Source organism: Triturus cristatus, chromosome 1_1, assembly GCF_964204655.1.
Source record: "Triturus cristatus chromosome 1_1, aTriCri1.1, whole genome shotgun sequence".
NCBI lineage: Eukaryota > Metazoa > Chordata > Amphibia > Caudata > Salamandridae > Triturus > Triturus cristatus.
The window spans coordinates 813,355,268-813,371,179 of NC_140579.1; positions in this window are offsets into that span (position 1 = coordinate 813,355,268).

Genomic DNA, 15,912 nt, shown 5'->3' on the forward strand with positions numbered 1-15,912 from the left:
AAAAAGAGACAATAGCAAGAGAAATGCATAAAAAGGAAGAAAGGTGCAGAAAGGAGCAAGAGAAGCACAGAAACAAGCAAGAGGGGTGTAGAAGAAAGCAAAAGAGGTGCAGAACGAAAAGAGTGGTGCAGAAAGAGGGAAGAGAGGTGCAGAAAGAGACAATAGACATGCAGAACGAGGCAAGAGAGGTGCATAAAGAGGCCAGAGAGGTGCAGAAAGAGGCCAGAGAGGTGCAGAAAGAGAATAAAAGGTACAGAAAGAAGCAAGAGAAGCGCAAAAAGAAGCAAGAAAGGTGTAGAAAGAAGCAAAAGAGGTGCAGAAAGAGGTAAGAGAGGTGCAGAAAGAGGCAATAGACATGCAGAAAGAGGCAAGCGAGGTGCAGAGAATGTCAAAAGAAGTGCAGAAAGAGGCAAGAGAGGTGCCGAAAGAGGCAAGAGTTGAGTAGAAAGGTAAGAGAGGTGCAGATAGAGGCAAGGGAGGTATAGAAAGAGGCAAGAGTGGTGTAGAAAGAGGCAAGAGTGGTGCAGAAAGAGGCAAGAGAGGTACAGAAAGAGGCAAGAGAGGTTGAGAAAGAGGAAGAAAGGTGCAGAAAGAGGCACTAGCATGAGAAATGCAGAAAAAGGTAGAAAGGAGCAGAAAGGAGCAAGAGAGGTGTAGAAAGAAGCAAAAGAGGTGCAGAAAGAAAAGAGTGGTGCAGAAAGAGGCAAAAGAGGTGCAGAAAGAGGCAAGAGTTGAATAAGAAGACAAGAGAGTTGCAGATAAAGGCAAGGGAGGTACAGAAAGAGGCAAGAGCGGTGCAGAAAGAGGCAAGAGAGGTACAGAAAGAGGCAAGAGAGGTGCAGAAAGAGGAAGAAAGGTGCTGAAAGGGGCAAGAGAAGTGCAGAAAGTGGAAGAAAAGTGCAGAAAGAGGCAATAGCAAGAGTAAAGGCGGAAAAAGGAAGAAAGGCACCGAAAGAAGCAAGAGAAGCGCAGAAAGAAGCAAGAGAGGTGTAGAAAGAGGGAAAAGAGGTGCAGAAAGAAAAGAGTGGTGCAGAAAGAGGCAAAAGAGGTGCAGAAAGAGGCAAGAGACACGCAGAACGAGTCAAGTGAGGTGCAGAGAATGTCAAAAGAAGTGCAGAAAGAGACAAGAGAGGTGCAGAAAGAGGCAAGGGAGGTACAGAAAGAGGCAAGAGCGGTGAAAAAAGAGGAAGAAGCAGTGCAGAAAGAGGCAAGAGAGGTACGGAAAGAGGCAAGAGAGGTGCAGAAAGAAGAGGTGTAGAAAGAGGCAAGAGAGGTGCAGAAAGAGGCAAGAGAGGTGCAGAAAGATGCAAGAGAGGTACAGAAAGAGACAAGAGAGATGCTGACAGAAGAGTGAGCTGCAGAAAGAGGGAATAGAGGTGCAGAAAGAGGCAAGAGATGCAGAAAGATAGAAGAGAGGTACAGAAAGAGGCAAGATAGGTACAGAAAGGCAAGAGAGGTACAGAAAGAAGAGAGTGAGCTACAGAAAGAAGCAAGAGAGGTGCAGAAAGAGGCAAGAGAGGTACAGAAAGAAGAGTGCAGCTGAAAGAACCAAGAAAGGTACAGAAAGAGGCAAGAGGTGCAGAAAGAAGCAAGAGGTGCAGAAAGAAGCAAGAGAGGTGCAGAAAGAAAAGAGTGAGGTGCTTAAAGAGGCACAAGAGGTGCAGAAAGAAGCAAGAGTTGAATAGAAAGACAAGAGAGGTGCAGATAAAGGCACGGGAGGTGCAGAAAGTGGCAATAGAGGTGCAGAAAGAAGAGTGATCTCCAGAAAAAGGAAGAAAGGTACAGAAAGGAGCAAGAGAAGCACAAAAGTAAGCAAGAGAGATATAGAAAGCAGCAAAAGAGGTGCAGAAAGAGGCAAGAGAGGTACATAAAGAGGCAAGAGAGCTGCAGAAAAAGGAATAAAGGTGCAGAAAGGAGCAAGAGAAGCACAAAAAGAAGCATGAGAGGTGTAGAAAGAAGCAAAAGAGGTGCAGAAAGAGGAAATATAGGTGCAGAAAGAGGCAATAGACATGCAGAAAGAGACAAGAGAGGTGCAGAGAATGTCAAAAGAAGTGCAGAAAGAGGCAAGAGAGGTGCCAAAAGAGGCAAGAGTTGAGTAGAATGGCAAGGGCGGTGCAGATAGAGGCAAGGGAGGTACATAAAGAGGCAAGAGCGGTGCAGAAAGATGCAAGAGAGGTACATAAAGAGGCAAGAGAGGTGCAGAAAGAGGAAGAAAGGTGCAGAAAGGGGCAAAAAAAGTGCAGAAAGTGGAAGAAAGGTGCAAAAAGAGACAATAGCAAGAGAAATGCATAAAAAGGAAGAAAGGTGCAGAAAGGAGCAAGAGAAGCACAGAAACAAGCAAGAGGGGTGTAGAAAGAAGCAAAAGAGGTGCAGAAAGAAAAGAGTGGTGCAGAAAGAGGGAAGAGAGGTGCAGAAAGAGACAATAGACATGCAGAACGAGGCAAGAGAGGTGCAGAGAATGTCAAAAGAAGTGCAGAAAGAGGCAAGAGAGGTGCAGAAAGAGTGAAGAGAGGTGCAGAAAGAGACAATAGACATGCAGAACGAGGCAAGAGAGGTGCAGAGAATGTCAAAAGAAGTGCAGAAAGAGGCAAGAGAGATACAGAAAGAGGCAAGAGAGGTGCAGAAAAAAGAGGTGCAGAAAGAGTCAAGAGAGGTGCAGAAAGATGCAAGAGAGGTACAGAAAGAGGCAATAGAGCTGCTGACAGAAGGGTGAACTGCAGAAAGAGGGAAGAGAGGTGCAGAAAGAGACAAGAGGTGCAGAAAGATGGAAGAGAGGTGCAGAAAGAGGCAAGAGAGGTGCAGAAAGAGGGAAGAGAGGTGCAGAAAGAGACAAGAGGTGCAGAAAGATGGAAGAGAGGTGCAGAAAGAGGCAAGAGATGTGCAGAAAGAGGCAATAGAGGTACATAGAAAGGAAAGAGAGGTACAGAAAGAAGAGTGAGCTGCAGAAAGAAGAAAGAGGTACAGAAAGAGGCAAGAGAGCTACAGATAGAAGAGAGTGAGCCACAGAAAGGTGCAGGAAGAAGCAAGATTTGTGCAGAAAGAAAATAATGAGGTGCAGAAATAGAAAAACAAGAGAGGTGCAGATAAAGGCAAGGGAGGTGCAGAAAAAAGCAAGAGAGGTGCAGAAAGAGGCAAGAGAGGTGCGGAAAGAAGAGTGAGCTGCATAAAGAGGCGAGAGGTACAGAAAGAAGAGAGTGAGCTACAGAAAGAAGCAAGAGAGGTGCAGAAAGAGGCAAGTGAGGTACAGAAAGAAGAGTGCAGCTGAAAGAACCAAGAAAGGTACAGAAAGAGGCAAGAGGTGCAGAAAGAAGCAAGAGGTGCAGAAAGAAGCAAGAGAGGTGCAGAAAGAAAAGAGTGAGGTGCTTAAAGAGGCACGAGAGGTGCAGAAAGAAGCAAGAGTTGAATAGAAAGACAAGAGAGGTGCAGATAAAGGCACGGGAGGTGCAGAAAGTGGCAAGAGAGGTGCAGAAAGAAGAGTGATCTCCAGAAAAAGGAAGAAAGGTACAGAAAGGAGCAAGAGAATCACAAAAGTAAGCAAGAGAGGTATAGAAAGCAGCAAAAGAGGTGCAGAAAGAGGCAAGAGAGGTGCATAAAGAGGCAAGAGAGCTGCAGAAAAAGGAAGAAAGGTGCAGAAAGGAGCAAGAGAAGCACAAAAAGAAGCATGAGAGGTGTAGAAAGAAGCATAAGAGGTGCAGAAAGAGGCAATATAGGTGCAGAAATAGGCAATAGACATGCAGAAAGAGACAAGAGAGGTGCAGAGAATGTCAAAAAAAGTGCAGAAAGAGGCAAGAGAGGTGCCGAAAGAGGCAAGAGTTGAGTAGAAAGGCAAGGGAGGTGCTGATAGAGGCAAGGGAGGTACAGAAAGAGGCAAGAGCGGTGCAGAAAGATGCAAGAGAGGTACATAAAGAGGCAAGAGAGGTGCAGAAAGAGGAAGAAAGGTGCAGAAAGGAGCAAAAGAAGTGCAGAAAGTGGACGAAAGGTGCAGAAAGAGACAATAGCAAGAGAAATGCATACAAAGGAAGAAAGGTGCAGAAAGGAGCAAGAGAAGCACAGAAACAAGCAAGAGGGGTGTAGAAAGAAGCAAAAGAGGTGCAGAAAGAAAAGAGTGGTGCAGAAAGAGGGAAGAGAGGTGCAGAAAGAGACAATAGACATGCAGAACGAGGCAAGAGAGGTGCAGAGAATGTCAAAAGAAGTGCAGAAAGAGGCAAGAGAGGTGCAGAAAGAGGCAAGGGAGGTACAGAAAGAGGCAAGAGCAGTGCAGAAAGAGGCAAGAGCGGTGCAGAAAGAGGCAGGAGAGATACAGAAAGAGGCAAGAGAGGTGCAGAAAAAAGAGGTGCAGAAAGAGTCAAGAGAGGTGCAGAAAGATGCAAGAGAGGTACAGAAAGAGGCAATAGAGCTGCTGACAGAAGGGTGAACTGCAGAAAGAGGGAAGAGAGGTGCAGAAAGAGACAAGAGGTGCAGAAAGATGGAAGAGAGGTGCAGAAAGAGGCAAGAGAGGTGCAGAAAGAGGGAAGAGAGGTGCAGAAAGAGACAAGAGGTGCAGAAAGATGGAAGAGAGGTGCAGAAAGAGGCAAGAGATGTGCAGTGTTGGACAGGCCTCACAGACGGTTTGCTCCCTCCCCGCACGACAAGGCCCGAACTCCGGCCCACCTGGCATACCCCCGCGACAAGCACCCGTACTCCGTCTTCCGACGGACCCTCTGCCCTCGGACCCCTACTCATCACGGGGTCCAGCCCCACCGGCTTCCCCGGCCGGGTCAAGCCGCCCTCTTGGGCCCTGCACCACGCGGCCGCATGGCCTCACCTCGACCCTAACCCCGGGCCTGGCCGGCCCCGACATCCCGGCACCACCATCCACCCAGGAGGTGAGCGGACCACTTGGCAGGTCAATGGGAGAAAGAAGTACCAAGGGCTCTCCCCCGCCAGGTGCCGATCGCCCCCAGCTCCCCCAGGCACTGGCTCCACCCCCTGCTGGGTGTCTGGACACCTTCATCCCGGACCCTCCGACCTCCAAGTGCGAGGGTCCGGACATCAAAGGGCACCAGCCCTATAACTGAGGCAGCTCCGGAGCAGGAAGGCAGTTGTATCCTGGAGTCGAGAGACACCGAGTGAACTCAACCTTGACGGTCTACTGGCGCTGCCGTAGCCGCTCTTGTGAACCCTCGTCCTGCCTGCTGGCGCTGCCGCGGCCTTCTGCAACATTCATCTTCCTGGGACCTGCTGGCGCTGCCGCGGCCCGTTGTAACGACCATCCTCACCGGGACCTGCTGGCGCTGCCGCGGCCTTCTGCAACATTCATCTTCCTGGGACCTGCTGGCGCTGCCACGGCCCGTTGTAACGACCATCCTCACCGGGACCTGCTGGCGCTGCCGCGGCCTTCTGCAACCTTCATCTTCCTGGGACCTGCTGGCGCTGCCGCGGCCCGTTGTAACGACCATCCGCACCGGGACCTGCTGGCGCTGCCGCGGACCGTACCACCTAACCACCAAGCTCGAGGATTGTGAGCTCATCATCCTCTCATCCGAACTACCTGATTGGTAAATAGACTGCCCCGCTACCCCCTTCCCTACCTTGCGAGACTCTAATCGAGGGGACCCCTGAGTCCAGACCTCCTTGTACCATTCAACCGTACCTTAAATAAGTGCTTATAAAGAACACTGAACCTTATCCGTGTGTGATATCTGTCTGTGGGGGGGAAGTTACTTGTCTGTACGATCACTGGAGACGGCTCTCCCCGGAGACCTCTCCCCCTGACCCCGGCCGGCCCTCCCGGTCCGTCTACCTTTTCTAACATTGGTGGCCAGCGGCGCGATCCGAATCAACGCGTAATCGTACAGAGAGTAGCTCACCCCACGACATAAGCACGATGTCGACCAAAGATAGCAGCTCCACCGAGAAATTCCAAATGGAGAAATTAGAAGAATACAACCACCGCGAACTGAGACAATTTTGCATAGAACTTGGCATTGCTACCACCGGCCTGAGTACCAAGGATGATCTAAAGCGCGCTCTTGAGTCATGGACAGAAACTGGGGTCACAGGACCCTCCGACCAAAACAGCGTCACACCAGAGGAGAACGCCACGGCTCCCGAGGAGCGGGGAACGGGCCTCCCACAGGAGGAGATCCGAGAAAGAGACAGAGTCAGATTACACGAGTTGGAGATGGCACGACTCAAGATGGATGGGGAACTCAAGTTAGCTGAACAGAAACTCAACCTCGAGCATATGCGGCTTCGAGAGGAACGAGAAGAAAAGCAGAGACAGAGAGAGCTGGAAGAGAAAAAAATAACGCTCGAGCACGAGCGCCGACTAGCGGAAATAGAACTGCGCAAACAGAATAAGGAACTGGGAGTGCCTGAGCGACCACACACCCCGGGGCCAAGTGAGAAAAAAGTTCACATCCCCAAGGATGTTGTCCGCGAATATGTCCGAGAAGACGACATACAACAGTGGTTTAAAGCCTATGAGATCGCCATGACCTCCCACCGGATCGACCGGAGTGATTGGGGAGCCGGACTTTGGGGGAGATTTATCAACGAGGGTCGCGATGCCCTGCTGCAGCTCCCCGATCACCAAATGTCGTCCTACGACCACATGAAGGCTGCCCTCCTCACCCGCTACGGCCTCACGCCCGAGATGTACCGCCAGAGGTTCAGAGATTGCACCCGGATCCCAGGTACAACTTGGGTGGAATACGTGAACTATTTCAGCCGGGCCTTCGAGGGTTGGATCAAGGGAAGTCAGGTCACCACCTACGAACAACTCTTCAACCTTATGGTATGGGAGCACCTGTCAAACAACTGTTTCGTCGAGCTCAGGCAGCACCTACTCGACAGTAAGCTGACTGACCCCCGGCAGCTCGCCGCCGAAGCTGACCGGTGGGAAAGCACCCGAGTGGGCCGGAGAGGGCCACACGACCAGAACAGAAGCAACCAAGGCCAGCACCGTCCTCGGGGAGGAGGAGGGGGCCCGGGGCGAGGGAGAGACGCCTTACCAGCAACACCCGTGGCCAGCACCCCGCCTCCGGCCGGCCGGGGCAACCCCCCGTTGCGGCCTGGGTACCGAGCCAACGTCACGTGCCACCGGTGCCAGCGACTAGGCCACTACGCCAACGACCCGAACTGCCCGCTAAACCAAACACCCAAGCCCCGCCAGGTAGCAGCCGCTGCCCTAGGGGAAGAGCAATCATCGGAGGGACCCGAAGAGTACGAGCCGGCCCAGCAAGGGTGGGAACCGGCCGCCATGGTCCTGGCATGCTTAGGGGGAAGAGACATGGTTCCGCGGGCTCCCCTACCCGCCAACACCAGAAAATACGGTCAGTGGGTGACCATTAATGGACAGAGAGCCGAGGCCTTGCGTGACACCGGCGCCAGCGTGACGGCCGTCCGCTGTCATCTGGTGAAGCCCGAGCAGATCCTGCAGAACATTCTCTGCCCCGTCCGCTCGGCAGATAACTCTGAGAGTATGTGTAAGATGGCCTGCGTCCCGTTTGAATGGGGAGGGGTCTCCGGCCTACTGAAGGTGACGGTCCGGGACGATGCCCCCGTGGACTGCCTCCTGGGGAATGACCTCGAGAGTTCCCCGTGGGCCACCGTCGAGAAAAGAGAGCACCTGGGGATGCTGGGCCTCCCGGACTGGGCCTGCATAACCACCTGATCCATGGCCGCCCGTGCCGCCCCCCGATCCGAAGAAACCGAATGGCCAGCACCTCCGCCCCCGGTTGCCCCCGTAGAGGACAACGGCGAGTCCGACCTCCCGGACCCGACTACCGAAGAAGACGCGCAACACCAGGACCTTCCGGATCTGGCTCAGTGGCGTCAAGAAGGGGGGCCCACCCAAGAACAGTTCCGCCAGGAACAAAAGACCTGTCCCTCCCTCGAGGGACTCCGCCAACAAGCCAGTACCCAAAACGCCGGGGACACCACCGGAACCCACTGGGTCTACTGGGATAACGACCTGCTCTACAGCGAGCAAAGAATCGCCGAGCTGGGGGCCGGTCGAGTTCTGGCGGTACCGCTCCGCTTCCGAGACTTTCTGCTCAACTTAGCCCACGATGTCCCCCTGGCTGGACACCTGGGCCAGGACAAAACGTACAGTCGCCTGGTGACCCACTTTTTCTGGCCGAAAATGAGGAATGACGTCCTGAACCACTGCCGATCTTGCCCCACATGCCAAGCCAGCGGGAAGAGTGGTCGGAAGCTGAAGGCCCCTCTGCAACCCTTCCCTGTGGTCACCACCCCGTTCGAGAGGGTGGGGATAGACATTGTGGGGCCTTTGGACCCCCGCACGGCACAAGGACACAGGTTCATCTTGGTACTAGTGGACCATGCCACCCGCTACCCCGAGGCGGTACCCCTACGGACAGTGACAGCTCCGGTGGTTGGCCGGGCCCTGATGGGGATCTTCTCCCGGGTAGGCTTCCCCCGAGAAGTCGTCAGCGACCGAGGTACGAATTTCATATCTAAATACATGAAGTCCCTCTGGCAACAATGCGGGGTCACCTACAGATTCACGACCCCCTATCACCCCCAAGGGAACGGACTAGTGGAGCGTTTTAACCGCACCCTCAAGGGGATGATTGGGGGATTGGAAGAGCCTCTCCGTCGCCAGTGGGATGTACTGCTCCCGTGCCTCCTCTTCGCCTACCGGGAAGTTCCCCAGAAGTCCCTCGGTTTTAGCCCCTTCGAACTCCTGTACGGACACCCTGTGCGAGGGCCCCTCAGCCTAGTCAAGGAAGGTTGGGAGATGGCCCCCTTAACGACCCCTCCAGACGTCTTCAAATACATCCTGGCCTTACGAAACCAGACCCGGCGCTTCAGGGAGATGGCCAAGGCGAACCTCGAGGCCAGCCAGGAGGACATGAAGAGGTGGTATGATCACAATGCCTCCTCCGTTGAATTCGAGCCTGGGCAGCAAGTATGGGTGATGTCCCCCACCGAACCATGTGCCCTGCAAGATAAGTGGACGGGGCCCTTCAAAGTGGTCGAGCGTAAAAGCCCCGTCACTTACCTCATCGACATGAGGTCCCCCCGGAACCCCCTTCGGGTCCTCCACACCAACCGGCTCAAACCACACTTTGTGCGCTCCGAACTAAGCCTCTTGATGGCTACAGACAGTGGTACAGAAGAAGACTCCGAGCCCCTCCCGGATCTCCTGAAGACTCAGGAGAAGGACGGCTCCGTGGACGGGGTCCGGCTCTCTGACGCCCTCACCTCGGAGCAACGCCAGGACTGCCGGGACCTCCTGCTGCAGTTCGCTGCCCTGTTCTCCCTCACCCCCGGGGTCACCCCTTGGTGTTTGCACGACGTAGACACCGGGGACAGTCCCCCTGTCCGGCACCGGGCCTACCGCGTACCAGATCGGGTACGGGCCTGCATACAGGCGGAAGTGGCCAAGATGCTCACGATCGGGGTCATCGAGCCCTCGGACAGTCCCTGGGCCAGTCCGGTTGTATTAGTTCCCAAGGCCGCTGCCCCCGGCACCGCACCTGAACTGAGATTCTGCGTCGACTACCGGGGCGTGAACGCTGTCACCCGGACCGACGCTCATCCCATCCCCCGAGCAGACGAGCTGATCGACCGGCTGGGGGCCGCCCGCTACCTTAGTATCTTCGACCTAACGGCGGGCTACTGGCAGATCGGCCTCACACCCAGGGCTCAGGAACGGTCAGCCTTCTCCACCCCCGATGGCCACTATCAATTTAAGGTCATGCCCTTTGGCATGAAGAATGCCCCCGCCACGTTCCAACGCCTTGTGAACCAGGTCTTGGCGGGGCTCGAAGAATTCAGCGCTGCCTACCTGGATGATATCGCTGTATACAGCCGCCACTGGTCCGACCACCTCCGTCACCTCCAAGAGGTCCTACAAGCCCTCCAGCGGGCCGGCCTCACCATTAAGGCCGGCAAGTGCCAAATTGGCCAAGGGTCTGTGACCTACCTTGGGCACCAAGTGGGAAGCGGGCTAGTGGCCCCCCTACAACTTAAGATTGCGGCCATCCAGTCCTGGCAGCCCCCCGTCACCCAGACCGAGGTCCGAGCCTTCTTGGGGCTCACCGGCTACTACCGGCGGTTCGTGAAGGACTACGGCAGCATCGTGGGGCCCCTCACGGGTCTCACATCCAAGAACCAACCGAAGCGGGTCAACTGGACTCCTGATTGTCAAGCGTCCTTCGAGGAGCTGAAGGCCGCCCTGTGCACCGCCCCGGTGCTCCAGGCCCCCGATTACAGTCGGGAATTTGTGGTGCAGACCGACGCCTCCGACCACGGCATCGGAGCCGTCCTCTCTCAGTTGAACCCCGAAGGTCATGACCAGCCAGTGGCCTTCATCAGTCGACGTCTCCTGGCCCGAGAACAGCGTTGGAGCACCATCGAGAGGGAGGCATTTGCAGTAGTGTGGGCCCTCAAAAAGCTCCGACCCTATCTCTTCGGTACCCACTTCCGGGTACAAACCGACCATCGACCCCTGCAATGGCTGATGCAGATGCGGGGGGAGAACCCAAAACTCTTGCGCTGGTCCATTTCCCTGCAGGGAATGGACTTCACCGTGGAGCACCGACCTGGCCAAGACCACGCCAACGCGGATGGCCTGTCCCGCTTTTTCCGCCTCGACGAAGAGAGTCCCCAAGGAGATGGGTGACTCTCCCCGCCTTCAGCTGGGGGGGACGCATGTTGGACAGGCCTCACAGACGGTTTGCTCCCTCCCCGCACGACAAGGCCCGAACTCCGGCCCACCTGGCATACCCCCGCGACAAGCACCCGTACTCCGTCTTCCGACGGACCCTCTGCCCTCGGACCCCTACTCATCACGGGGTCCAGCCCCACCGGCTTCCCCGGCCGGGTCAAGCCGCCCTCTTGGGCCCTGCACCACGCGGCCGCATGGCCTCACCTCGACCCTAACCCCGGGCCTGGCCGGCCCCGACATCCCAGCACCACCATCCACCCAGGAGGTGAGCGGACCACTTGGCAGGTCAATGGGAGAAAGAAGTACCAAGGGCTCTCCCCCGCCAGGTGCCGATCGCCCCCAGCTCCCCCAGGCACTGGCTCCACCCCCTGCTGGGTGTCTGGACACCTTCATCCCGGACCCTCCGACCTCCAAGTGCGAGGGTCCGGACATCAAAGGGCACCAGCCCTATAACTGAGGCAGCTCCGGAGCAGGAAGGTAGTTGTATCCTGGAGTCGAGAGACACCGAGTGAACTCAACCTTGACGGTCTACTGGCGCTGCCGTAGCCGCTCTTGTGAACCCTCGTCCTGCCTGCTGGCGCTGCCGCGGCCTTCTGCAACATTCATCTTCCTGGGACCTGCTGGCGCTGCCGCGGCCCGTTGTAACGACCATCCTCACCGGGACCTGCTGGCGCTGCCGCGGCCTTCTGCAACATTCATCTTCCTGGGACCTGCTGGCGCTGCCGCGGCCCGTTGTAACGACCATCCTCACCGGGACCTGCTGGCGCTGCCGCGGCCTTCTGCAACCTTCATCTTCCTGGGACCTGCTGGCGCTGCCGCGGCCCGTTGTAACGACCATCCGCACCGGGACCTGCTGGCGCTGCCGCGGACCGTACCACCTAACCACCAAGCTCGAGGATTGTGAGCTCATCATCCTCTCATCCGAACTACCTGATTGGTAAATAGACTGTCCCGCTACCCCCTTCCCTACCTTGCGAGACTCTAATCGAGGGGACCCCTGAGTCCAGACCTCCTTGTACCATTCAACCGTACCTTAAATAAGTGCTTATAAAGAACACTGAACCTTATCCGTGTGTGATATCTGTCTGTGGGGGGGAAGTTACTTGTCTGTACGATCACTGGAGACGGCTCTCCCCGGAGACCTCTCCCCCTGACCCCGGCCGGCCCTCCCGGTCCGTCTACCTTTTCTAACATGCAGAAAGAGGCAAGAGAGGTACATAGAAAGGAAAGAGAGGTACAGAAAGAAGAGTGAGCTGCAGAAAGAAGAAAGAGGTACAGAAAGAGGCAAGAGAGCTACATATAGAAGAGAGTGAGCCACAGAAAGGTGCAGGAAGAAGCAAGATTTGTGCAGAAAGAAAAGAGTGAGGTGCAGAAATAGAAAAACAAGAGAGGTGCAGATAAAGGCAAGGGAGGAGCAGAAAGAGACAATAGACATGCAGAACGAGGCAAGAGAGGTGCAGAGAATGTCAAAAGAAGTGCAGAAAGAGGCAAGAGAGGTGAAGAAAGAGGCAAGGGAGGTACAGAAAGAGGCAAGAGCAGTGCAGAAAGAGGCAAGAGCGGTGCAGAAAGAGGCAGGAGAGATACAGAAAGAGGCAAGAGAGGTGCAGAAAAAAGAGGTGCAGAAAGAGTCAAGAGAGGTGCAGAAAGATGCAAGAGAGGTACAGAAAGAGGCAATAGAGCTGCTGACAGAAGGGTGAACTGCAGAAAGAGGGAAGAGAGGTGCAGAAAGAGACAAGAGGGGCAGAAAGATGGAAGAGAGGTACAGAAAGAGGCAAAAGAGGTGCAGAAAGAGGGAAGAGAGGTGCAGAAAGAGACAAGAGGTGCAGAAAGATGGAACAGAGGTGCAGAAAGAGGCAAGATATGTGCAGAAAGAGGCAATAGAGGTACATAGAAAGGAAAGAGAGGTACAGAAAGAAGAGTGAGCTGCAGAAAGAAGAAAGAGGTACAGAGATAGGCAAGAGAGCTACAGATAGAAGAGAGTGAGCCACAGAAAGGTGCAGGAAGAAGCAAGATTTGTGCAGAAAGAAAAGAGTGAGGTGCAGAAATAGAAAAACAAGAGAGGTGCAGATAAAGGCAAGGGAGGTGCAGAAAAAAGCAAGAGAGGTGCAGAAAGAGGCAAGAGAGGTGCAGAAAGAAGAGTGAGCTGCATAAAGAGGCGAGAGGTACAGAAAGAAGAGAGTGAGCTACAGAAAGAAGCAAGAGAGGTGCAGAAAGAGGCAAGAGAGGTACAGAAAGAAGAGTGCAGCTGAAAGAACCAAGAAAGGTACAGAAAGAGGCAAGAGGTGCAGAAAGAAGCAAGAGGTGCAGAAAGAAGCAAGAGAGGTGCAGAAAGAAAAGAGTGAGGTGCTTAAAGAGGCACGAGAGGTGCAGAAAGAAGCAAGAGTTGAATAGAAAGAAGAGTGATCTCCAGAAAAAGGAAGAAAGGTACAGAAAGGAGCAAGAGAAGCACACAAGTAAGCAAGAGAGGTATAGAAAGCAGCAAAAGAGGTGCAGAAAGAGGCAAGAGAGGTACATAAAGAGGCAAGAGAGCTGCAGAAAAAGGAAGAAAGGTGCAGAAAGGAGCAAGAGAAGCACAAAAAGAAGCATGAGAGGTGTAGAAAGAAGCAAAAGAGGTGCAGAAAGAGGCAATATAGGTGCAGAAATATGCAATAGACATGCAGAAAGAGACAAGAGAGGTGCAGAGAATGTCAAAAGAAGTGCAGAAAGAGGCAAGAGTTGAGTAGAAAGGCAAGGGAGGTGCAGATAGAGGCAAGGGAGGTACATAAAGAGGCAAGAGCGGTGCAGAAAGATGCAAGAGAGGTACATAAAGAGGCAAGAGAGGTGCAGAAAGAGGAAGAAAGGTGCAGAAAGGGGCAAAAGAAGTGCAGAAAGTGGAAGAAAGGTGCAGAAAGAGACAATAGCAAGAGAAATGCATAAAAAGGAAGAAAGGTGCAGAAAGGAGCAAGAGAAGCACAGAAACAAGCAAGAGGGGTGTAGAAAGAAGCAAAAGAGGTGCAGAAAGAAAAGAGTGGTGCAGAAAGAGGGAAGAGAGGTGCAGAAAGAGACAATAGACATGCAGAACGAGGCTAGAGATGTGCAGAGAATGTCAAAAGAAGTGCAGAAAGAGGCAAGAGAGGTGCAGATAGAGGCAAGGGAGGTACAGAAAGAGGCAAGAGCAGTGCAGAAAGAGGCAAGACCGGTGCAGAAAGAGGCAGGAGAGATACAGAAAGAGGCAAGAGAGGTGCAGAAAAAAGAGGTGCAGAAAGAGTCGAGAGAGAGGCAGAAAGATGCAAGAGAGGTACAGAAAGAGGCAATAGAGCTGCTGACAGAAGGGTGAACTGCAGAAAGAGGGAAGAGAGGTGCAGAAAGAGACAAGAGGTGCAGAAAGATGGAAGAGAGGTGCAGAAAGAGGCAAGAGAGGTGCAGAAAGAGACAAGAGGTGCAGAAAGATGGAAGAGAGGTGCAGAAAGAGGCAAGAGATGTGCAGAAAGAGGCAAGAGAGGTACATAGAAAGGAAAGAGAGGTACAGAAAGAAGAGTGAGCTGCAGAAAGAAGAAAGAGGTACAGAAAGAGGCAAGAGAGCTACAGATAGAAGAGAGTGAGCCACAGAAAGGTGCAGGAAGAAGCAAGATTTGTGCAGAAAGAAAAGAGTGAGGTGCAGAAATAGAAAAACAAGAGAGGTGCAGATAAAGGCAAGGGAGGTGCAGAAAAAAGCAAGAGAGGTGCAGAAAGAGGCAAGAGAGGTGCGGAAAGAAGAGTGAGCTGCATAAAGAGGCAAGAGGTACCGAAAGAGACAGGAGAGGTGCATAAAGGAGAGAGGTGCATAAAGGAGAGAGGTGAATAAAGGAGAGAGGTATATAAAGGAGAGAGGTGCATAATGGAGAGAGGTACAGAAAGAGGCAAGAGGTGCATAAAGAGGCAAGAGAGGTATAGAAAGAGGCAAGAGAGGTGCAGAAAGAGGGAAAAGGTGCAGTAAGAGGAAAAAGGTGCAGAAAGAAGCAAGTGATGTGCATAAAGAAGAGAGTGAGGTGCAGAAAGAGGCAAGAAGTGTAGAAAGAGGCAAGAGAAGCACAGAAAGTGGTAGAAAGGTGCAGAAGGAGGCAAAGCAGAATAAAAAAGAAAGGCACTGAAATAAGCAAGAGAAGTGCAGAAAAAAGCAAGTGAGGAGTAGAAAGAAGCAAGAGAGGTATCGAAAGAAAAGAGGTGCAGAAAGAGGCAAGAGAGGTGCAGAAAGAGGCAAGAGAGGTACAGAAAGAAGAGGTGCAGAAAGAGGCAAGAGAGGTGCAGAAAGAGGCAAGAGAGGTGCAAAAAGATACAAGAGAGGTACAGAAAGAGGCAAGAGAGGTGCTGACAGAAGAGTGAGCTGCAGAAAGAGGGAAGAGAGGTGCAGAAAGAGGCAAGATATGCAGAAAGATGGAAGAGAGGTACAGAAAGAGGCAAGAGAGGTACAGAAAGGCAAGAGAGGTACAGAAAGAAGAGAGTGAGCTACAGAAAGAAGCAAGAGAGGTGCAGAAAGAGGCAAGAGAGGTACAGAAAGAAGAGTGCAGCTGAAAGAACCAAGAAAGGTGCAGAAAGAGGCAAGAGGTGCAGAAAGAAGCAAGAGAGGTACAGAAAGAAAAGAGTGAGGTGCTTATAGAGGCAAGAGAGGTGCGGAAAGAAGCAAGAGTTTAATAGAAAGACAAGAGAGGTGCAGATAAAGGCAAGGGAGGTGCAGAAAGTGGCAAGAGAGGTGCAGAAAGAAGAGTGAGCTGCAGAAAAAGGAAGAAAGGTACAGAAAGGAGCAAGAGAAGCACAAAAAGAAGCAAGAGAGGTGTAGAAAGAAGCAAAAGAGGTGCAGAAAGAGGCAATAGACATGCAGAAAGAGGCAAGAGAGGTGCAGAGAATGTTAAAAGAAGTGCAGAAAGAGGCAAGAGAGGTGCCGAAAGAAGCAAGAGTTGAGTAGAAAGGCAAGAGAGGTGCAGATAGAGGCAAGGGAGGTACAGAAAGAGGCAAGAGCAGTGCAGAAAGAGGCAAGAGAGATACAGAAAGAGGCAAGAGAGGTGCAGAAAGAGGCAATAGACATGCAGAAAGAGGCAAGAGAGGTGCAGAGAATGTCAAAATAAGTGCAGAAAGAGGCAAGAGAGGTGCCGAAAGAGGCAAGAGTTGAGTAGAAAGGTAAGAGAGGTGCAGATAGAGGCAAGGGAGGTGCAGAAAGAGGCAAGAGCGGTGTAGAAAGAGGCAAGAGCGGTGCAGAAAGAGGCAAGAGAGGTACA